This window comes from Ctenopharyngodon idella, chromosome 21 (assembly GCF_019924925.1).
Source record: "Ctenopharyngodon idella isolate HZGC_01 chromosome 21, HZGC01, whole genome shotgun sequence".
In the NCBI taxonomy this organism is placed as follows: Eukaryota; Metazoa; Chordata; class Actinopteri; order Cypriniformes; family Xenocyprididae; genus Ctenopharyngodon; species Ctenopharyngodon idella.
Genome location: NC_067240.1, coordinates 19511526 through 19521450, shown reverse-complemented (window position 1 = coordinate 19521450; position 9925 = coordinate 19511526).

The following is a 9925-nucleotide window of genomic DNA, read 5'->3' as shown; positions in this document are numbered from 1 at the left end:
TAAACAGTCAGTCTTGGGTAGCAATGCGGCAAACATCTGCAGCACCGAGATGAATAAGTCATGTCAGTCATAATTTGTTTAAACTTTGTCAATATGACAGCCAAGTGCTACAAATTATGTATCGCTGAGAACCTGAGATACATAATCATGACCATATGCACAATGTGGAAAATATCAAAGCATCAAAACAATATCAACTCTTGACCTGTCTCTGAGACAGTAAGAAAAAGAAACACCAGACAATTACTTGGGTGAAAATGTTAGTGAAAATGACAGTGAGACAAAGAGATAGGCATACAAACAGAGATAGGCGGATGGATGGATGGATGGATGGATGGATGGATAGATAGATAGATAGATAGATAGATAGATAGATAGATAGATAGATAGATAGATAGATAGATAGATAGATGGTGCTTTTGTTTGTGTTTCTCTGCACAGAAAATCCACAATAGGCTGTTAGAACATCACTATGTAATTTTGCTGCCTTAAAGCTGAAGTTGTTTGCTGGTTGGGTTTATCCTTGGATAGACTTCATTAGTTTTGAAGTTTCATTTCAAGGTTTGGGCCATAGGGAATCTTTCTAAATTCTCTCTGTAAGTCTGTTGGTTGGTTATAAAGACCTAAAGCAATGATCCCTGCTAAAAACGGTTTCAGACACAATCTCTTGGGACGGCCACTTTTTGAGGTATATCACTTTAGAATTCGCTTGGCTTTACACTGAGGGCCTTAATGCTGATCCTAAAACCACATTTTAAATCATTTGTTCCTCATTTTTACTATGCCTGGGCCTGTCTATAATACTTCATTTCTTCAGGTTTTGTGACTCTAATGACACAGTGAGCACCATCTGCTTCTTTGGTCCTCCTAATACTAATATTAGGACTCCTAATACTAATATTAGGCCTATCAGTCTGTAAGGCTCAGTGTATAAGTGTATATATTACAGAAGCATCATGCTCTGGTCAGGATGATTACTCTTTCAACATTCAGTTGATTCTTCATTAAAGTCCCCCTGAAATCAAAATGTACTTTTTTTAGCTTTTAGTATGAATATGTTAGCCGTAAGTTTATGAATAAGCTGGTGTGATTTCAAAACAATGACAAAATTTGCATTATTATTCTCATCAGATCTTCTGTCCAATCAAATGATCTCTAGAATCTAAAGTGTCCCGCCCCCTACATTATAAATAGACGCTGAAGCTGTGGCTGAAATCGGTCACTTGTTCACACGTTTACTATTTTCTACATGATGAATGGCACAAAGTGCACTGTATAGGGGATAGGGAATGATTAAGACGGTGTAAATATGCTTCCCATTGAGGTGAATGAAGTCTGGTTACATGAACCGCAGCGCACACAGTCTGCTCCGGTCCAGAAACAGAATAGCACAGAGTGGATCATATCCGTGAGTCGGCGCAGACCACAAAATGTATCGGACCCATTTGAATTCTGCACAGAATGCTATATTTTAAAGCGATATGGAGGAGATTAGGAGGAGAAACGGTTAGAGATTAGAAGGAAACTGAGGTTTTACCAAGCTCAACGGCTCTGGCCAAGCTGTGAAATAAACGAAACGCTATTGTAGGGCTGGGTAAACAATATCAAACTCTCGATTTGAATCAATTCTCATTCCTAAATCTTAAGAAACGATTAGTCTAGTCTGTTTTCGGTTGATGAATGAACAGAACATGTAGCGCGCCTCCCATCCAATAAATCACAATAATCTTTGTGCTTTGTTCCTTTTGATATGAAGCAAAGTCTCAGATTTCAAATGACGTCCATCTTATTATGAGATTCAAAAAATAAATACTGTTTTGACGCTGTTTAATGTGACGTGACAGATCGCTTTAGCACCTCCGCTTTAATACCAGATACAGCGTGAAATAAACATGACTAAACATCTGAAGGTATGTTAAAATATACAGTACAACTTACTGAAATCCATATCATGTCTTGTGTAATAGCTCAATCAGTGTTTCAATCTCGGAAAGACATCAATAAAACAGCTTGTAAACAATGTCATGTACCGTCACATTTACCTCAGAAAAACATATTCAGTGACCATAAACTCATTAGTCAGCTAGAAAAGTGAACTCTAGAAAGCAGCATTCTGATAAATATCTATGCACCATTACATATTCATTATAATATTCTTCAATATTTAATGCATGTTTGAATAAATCAGTTATGACAGCCACGATTTAAAAAAACAAACAAAAACAAATTGGAGTAGAAATATGATTATGTAATTCTAAACTTTATTTAATATAAAAAAAAAACATAATTAAGTGTAATTTAAGTGTTTGTATATAAATAAGTTAATTTTAACCTTCATTATTATAGTAAAGTAGTACCAACTGACTCCCATGTGTAGTTTACAGCATTAGTTGAGAGATTTTTTTCCTCTAGAAAATTTGCCATGTACTGTAACTGATATAGCTACTACATTCAAAATAATTGATATCGAATTGAATCGAATCGAATCGAATCGCAAGCATGTGAATAGAAATCGAATCGAATCGTGAAAATTGTGTCAATACCCAGCCCTACGCTATTGGCTATTTTAAAAAAAGTGGAGGAGCTATTCGATATGTCTTCCTGTTTCAGCTGAAATTTTGTTAACAGTTTGAATAATGATGCGCATTTCAAGGCACTTCAGTGGGCCTTTAAGTTTAAAAACTGTAGGCTACTCCCTGAAATAAACCGCACTTGTCTCTGTAAACAGTATAAATCGGTATAAATGTTTACGTGGGCTGCAGTCAGATATATTATCCAATCAGAAGAGGTTTTCATCCTATATGAAGTCCATAAATGGGAAGCCGGAGTCTGAGAGCGTTATACATGAATTTGGAGCTTACAGTTTGCGATTTCACGTCTATCAACAGCGTACAAAGACAAACGTCCTAAAAGGAAAAGGAAGGGTAAAATAAGGAGACCAAAAAAGCGACAGAACAAAAAGGAGTCAAAATGAGAGTAAACCCTGGCAAAGTATTTCATCATTGGAGGGAGCTGAGAGTTTCAAAGTGTATGAAAACGAATGCCAAGCTCGCTTTGCTTCTGCTTGACAGGTAAAAACACCAAAGGGTAGAAAGGTCGTTTCTAGTTCTGGCGGAAGTTCTAAAACGGTTAACTTCGCTTGTGTGACATTCATAGAGATTTGGTAAAGGTAGCAAAAAGCAAATATGTTTGTGAGTTAGCAGTAATATTCAATTAAAGGGAAAATACACGTATTTCAAGATATATATTTCCAAACAACTGTCAGAATCTCATGTATGTCTATTTTATTGTGTTTTTTATTACTGGAAAACAAGGTAAAATACTGATAAAGTTATTTTGTACTGTAATTTGTGTAAATTCAGATAACATATTGTCTTGTGGAATTGGTGTAAATGTCAGTTATGTTAAATAGCTTAGCTACTGTACACAAAAACTCTTTGTTTGCTGTTAATTAAAAACAATGCTAAACAACAGATTCTGCAAACAGTATTTGGCAGAACTGTAAGACACAATTAGTTAATATTTTGACCATCTGACCATAGGAAGGTTGTAGACCACTATCCTGATCTAAGGGTACCATCTGGTGTCAAGTTTGCGGGCTGCTCAGCAGCCATGATGTCAGTCCTAATGAGAAGCACGTGGGCTCCTCAAGTCCTGAGTGAAGATGGAAAAACGTCCTTGCTGCAAATCACTTCTCTGAGTTAGATTTAGGGTGGAAAATCACTTAATTAGGATTTTGTCACATAATTTTTTTGCTATTACATTTTTATCATTAGGTTAACAATTTTGTTTTCTCGAAAATACATTTGATGCCTGGGCTTGGTTAAGTAATTAAAACGGTTGAACACTTGTATAATATTATAAATGTAGTTTGAAGCAAGTTTATAGACAAAAATAGATTGTGTTCCATGGAAAATGGAAGCTCATGGTCCTTTGCTTTTCGTCCTCTTAGGCTCATAAATTGTTCAGTGGGTTTCGTAAATGAATAAATCGAGTATCCTGAGGTTCTGTTTTCTGCATGTTCTGAGTTGCCGGTAATACATGTGCATCTTTGTATTTCATATTCAAACAAGTGATTTCAGATGTTGCTCTTTGACGTTAAAAGACATGCTGTTTATCAAATACATGTGGTACCATTTATGTAATGATTTTTTGCATATCCATAATTCTTTTAAGCTTTTTGTTCCTTTGAGGGGAATTCAAGAGGATAAAAAGCTAAAACACCCTAAAATGGCTTGACTAGTGCAGGTTTATTTCATTTGTTGACATATTTCATGTTTCAAATGTTTCACTGTTATGTACCCTTCAAGTGAGGTCGGAAATCTCGTAATTACGGGTTCCGAGCACATGAATGAAAAAATGAAGTCATTTACAAGTGGGAAACTTAGAATTCTAGATGACACACTAGTTGTGTCATTGAAAGGGCCGTGTCAGTGTGATCAATGCGGAAACACTGATCAAAAATATAGATAATATCATATAGTGTATCTATAGAGATCATTGAGCTGAAAGCAAATCTGTGGTGTAAAGTGAATCACTCAACTTTCACGGTTTGCTTAATGCAACAAAAACACTTGTGATACCATGTATAAATAAGTGAATATTTTTCATCATTTTGAATTCAGATGTAGTTTGCGTGGGTGCGTGGGTTTATTGTTCACAATATAAATCTTTTGTTTGTTTAGGCATGTTATGTTTCCGATTTGAATGTTTGACATGTTGTAATAACAAACGTCAGACTCGGAGGTACGAGTTTCCAGGTGCACTTGAAGGCAGCATCATTGAGGCAGGGATATTCTCATTCTAGACAGCATTGATTGGACAAAATGAGTAAATGTGGATTAAGTAATCAAAATATTTCCTTTTAGTTTTGTCAACTTTTAGCACTGCACTATTACAAGGCCGTAACCATGTCTTGAACATTGGGGGGGACCAAAGGTTGTATTTTTGTTTTTGTTTTTTTGAGTGGGGGGGGGGGGGGGGTATTTTTATTTAAATAAATAATTAATTAAAGGATTAAAGGGGATTATAGTTGTGAAGTAGTCCATTTAAACTCTGCGAATATTTTATTTAAAAATATGCACACATTCACTCTTGTTTGTAAGTCTAATGTCAAAAATGTAAAAAAAAAGGTCTCTTGTCTTGTCACATTCCGTTATGACATCATTTTGATAGCATATTTTCAATTCAAAATGGAGAAATTTCATAAAAAAGTTGAGTAGTTTGCATCGCTGTATGTTACTGTGGGTCGTTAAACATATCCATCGTAAAACAGTTGTCAAATATTAAATGTTAAGCTACTTATGGCTTACCATGCTTGCACTCTTTCACTCTTTCAGGAATTCACACTCATCTTCAGTGAATAGTAAGCCCCGCCTTCTTTGATCTGATTGGCCATCATTTTGACACTGACGAGCATTGTTAGACCGCTGAGGCAGACCAGCCTAAAAATGTAAATGTTTTAAACCGTCTGTCATCAACAAACAGAGTAGAGTGTAATGGAGAGCAGCATTAAGAAATATCAAGTATTGGGGGGGACAATTTAGCCATTTCCAATTATTGGTGGGGGCGGCTTGTCCCCCTCAGTGCTTATGGTGATTACGGCCCTGCACTATCATATATAGTAGATGGCCTTAAAGGGTTAGTTCACCCAAAAATGAAATTTCTGTCATTAATTACTCACCCTCATGTCATTCCAAACCCGCAAGACCTTCGTTCATCTTCGGAACAAAAACCACCCATAGGCAGCAACGTCATTGCAACTTTCAAGGCCCAGAAAGGTAGTAAAGACATCGTTAAAATAGTCCATGTGACTACAGTAGTTCAACCTTAATGTTATTACGTGACAAGAATGCGTTTTGTGCGCAAAAACAAACAAAAAATAACGACTTTATTTCTTCTCTTCCCTGTCATTCTCCTACGCTTTTGGCATTGTAGACAGTGCAGCACTTCAGGGTTCTACATCAGAAAGCTGGCTTATTATTGGCCGGTTTCTGCATCAGAATCACACGTATGTGTCGTGGTGCTCACGTGTACGGTGTCGGCCAATACTGAGCTGGAGTTCTAAGGTAGAACCTAGAAGCGCTGCATTGTGTTAACAACATAAACAGCGTGGGAGACTGGCAGGGAAGAGAAGAAATTGTTGAATAAAGTCAATATTCTCGTCGCTTCATAACATTAAGGTTGAACTACTGCAGTCACATGAACGATTTTAACCATGTCTTTATTACCTTTCTGAGCCTTGAAAGTTGCAATGACGTTGCTGCCTATGGATGGTTCAGAAACCTCTCAGATTTCATCAAAAATATCTTAATTTGTGTTCCGAAGATGAACAAAGGTCTTACGGGTTTGGAACGACATAAGGGTGAGTAATTAATGACAGAAATTTCATTTTTGGGTGAACTAACCCTTTAAAGCTCACAAAGATGGATTAAAAGCCACAACATTTCTATTTTGATCACATGGAGTGTTTAACTCAACATAGAGAAAATCACCATCTCGCATCCCAGATGCGGATTACATTGTTATTTTCCGTGGTAGTGCAAATATCAGTGCTCCAAGAGAAATGCTGCCACACACACCCGCAAACACTTACAGATGGGTCCTGACTGCAGTCACCTCAGTGAGGTTGATTTGACATAAATCTCTGCAGACAGCTCCCAAATGCATCCTCTACACTTCCCTGAGTTGTGCTCCACTCACAATGTCACCTGTTTTTTTTCCCTTTTGCTAAAAGAGAAAAGTTCATTTTGCAGAGAACCCTCTTCGCTCTTTACCTAACAAACCCGATGGATTACTTGTCACCCTGTGAGTTGCTTCCTTACTTTTGTCACTTCAAATTCTCACCATCATCCATCTGGGGCTCACAAGGACCTGCATTACGTCGAAGAGTTATTTAAGTGAACCCCCTCAAATTGAGTTGTTGATGAAGCCACGCTCTGAGTTGAGAGATTTAGAGGACCGAAGCTAAACTGCAGCATCTAGAGCCAGGGAGAGGCGTTTGTCTCTGACACAGTGTCGGTGGGACATCAAGGACACTGATGTTTGTTAGCGGGGGAGCGAGGCTCAGCTGGAGGTGCAGGTACAGGTAGGATGAGAAGATGCAGGGTGACAGCAGTTCCAGGTAGCTGCCGCGGCTGAATCCGTGGGGAAATGCTGAGCTCAGCAGTCTGAAGTGAAGTTAACAGAACAGGCAGCTTGCAAAAGTGCAGGGAGGAGTGTGAGGTGAGAAGGCACAGCAAACATGACTGAGCAGATGGGAATTTCTTATTGTTTACCAGAAGCTGCTCAAAAGGGAACGTGCTTTGGTTTTGAAAGAGCTTTCTTTTTGCTTGAGCTCAAAATTTTAAATATGGAAAAATCAGTGGATAACCTCAATTTATTACACTCTCTTGAAAACAAAAGCAGAGCAGCTATGTTTGTACTACTTGCATGTTGAGACCATTGTAATCTTCTAAATCTAGCTATATGTTTGTCCAGAGTCTTTATACAAGCTTTGATGTCCATGCCACGCATCCTCGAGCAACTTGCATGCTTTTAACCATCTGGAGAAATAAAAGGTGAGGAGTTTTGCTTTACTTCCCATATTTGGCTTGCAAAGTTTGGCCCTAGATTGTCCTGGTGTCAGGGTGCAGTGAAATAGGTCACGATTCCACCATAAAAAGAGCCTCTCTTGTTGGTAATTAAGGTAATGAAGAAAGAAAACGTGTTTTGAGTGGGTGTTTTGTTTAAGTTTACAAGGATTTTACAGGCAACATGTCCATGTGGACAACTCCAATTTAGGAATAAGCACTTGGACAGTTTGATGAAACCAAGAATAGTATGAATGTGTGTGGATGAAAGCTGTGAACCACAAATTATCAAAATAAAGTATTAAAATGAAGATCTCTTTATACTTTGTGTGCATTCGAAGGGCCTCAGCAAGTTGTCCTGTGATTTAATGCGTCTTTTGATTTCTTTTACTGGACAAAAAATGAGACAGTAAGTTATGTTGTGGCGCTGAGCATTGTCGAGACACTCACCAGATTTACAGACAAGACAAGCAGTGAAAAACAAACTGTTCCTGAAACACCAGGGGATTTCAATTCTTTAAGTCACTTTTTGGAAGGTTTCCCTCCCATTCCATTCCATTTCTTTCCTGTCCAACGTTTCAATGCCTTTGATCATGGAATTGGAAGCAGAAGATGTGGAGCACATTGTCGAGAGAGCCAGCAATGGAAGCTGCTTCTGGTTAAACAGAGGGATTAAACCTCACAATCTTGTTTGGTGCACAGTCTGTTATTCAGTTCATATTCTCACTGTAAGGATGTTAGTCACTCTCGCCACGTATCAGAGCCATGTATTCGGTACTTTCCGTGAATAGCATACAAAATAGGGCCTGAAACTCTTAGAAACTTTATACTATAAATTACTTAAGTAATTTACAAATGGTCAGTGAGAAGAGATGCCTAACCTTCATAAAATGCTGTTCTTCCACCTCAAGAGGTCAAAGAAAGTATTATATGAGCTTTTTTATTTTATTTTCATTTTATGAGTTTTGCGAGTTATAAAGCCCTGTAACCAAAATGTGGAACATGTCTGAAACATTTTAAACCCTTTGTCTGGTTTTGTTATTTTAAAGCAGTAAACAGTGGATAAACATTAATATTACATCAATATTACAATATTGATCTTTTTGGTTACACTTTTTTGATAATCCACTTTAGACATTCTACTAACTATAGGTAATTTTGCAACTACATGTCAACTAACTCTCATTAGAGTATTAGTAGACTGTTAGGTTAGGGTTTGGGTTAGTACAATAAAGGGGCTTTCACATTGAATAGTTTTAGGAACTAGCCACTAGGATAGTTCCCCGAGAACTACTTTTTCCCTTGGGCCATGTTCCTGGATGCTAAAAATCGGTGGATGGAAGACACCGTGATCAGAGCTGTGTTTGTTGTGTGTCGTGGGTTTCGTGATAACGGAGATGGAATGTAAATGCATAATTTACGTTACTGAAAGAGCAAAAATTGGGGCTAAGAGACGAAATCTCCTATGACAACTTTCAGTACATATCATCAAGGCAGAGAAAGGAACAACCCCGCAGACAACAGGTAAATGCTGTTATCGCTGTTTTCCATGTTCGTGAAGTAAATATGTTTACACGGCTTTTTAAAAATGCCGGGTGCCGGTGTTTGACATGCGTTTGACCAAACAATGTACACTCACGTCACTGATAGTTCCTATAGTGCTGATTTAGACCCTACTCTGAAGAAGGGGCTAATTTAGTTCCCCCAAAAGGAGTTCCTAGAACTAAAATCATTCCTAGTTCCTGCGGTGTGAACACGGCAAAATCCGGGTACTTCAGCCAATAGTTCTTGGAGCTATGAAAAGGTTCCTCCGGTGCGAAAGCCACTTAAGTTGACATGTAGTTACAAAGTTACTTACAGTCAGTAGAATGTTTGTTAGTGGAGCATCAAAATAAAGAGTTAGCAGATTTTAAAGGGATAGTTCACCCAAAAATGCAAATTTGGTCATCATGTACTCACCCTCATGTTGTTCCAAACCTGTATGAGTTTCTTTCTTCTGTTAAACACAAAAGAAGATATTTTAAAGAATGCTGGTAACCAGACAGTTGATGGTAGCCATTGACTTCCACAGTATTTTTTTTTTTCTACTATGGAAATCGATGGCTACCGTTGACTATTTGATTACCAACATTCTTTAAAATGTCTTCTTTTGTGTTCAACAGAAGAAAGAAACTCATACACACTGTAAAAATAAAATGTTGTTTCAACTTAAAAAAGTAAGTGTTCCTGCTGACTTAAAAGTCAACTTGAAGTGACAAATGTGAAGTGATAACTTGGATATTTGAGTTGACAAATAAAATTTTAAGGCAGCACGAACACTTACTTTTTTAAGTTGAAACTTTTTTTTTTTTTTT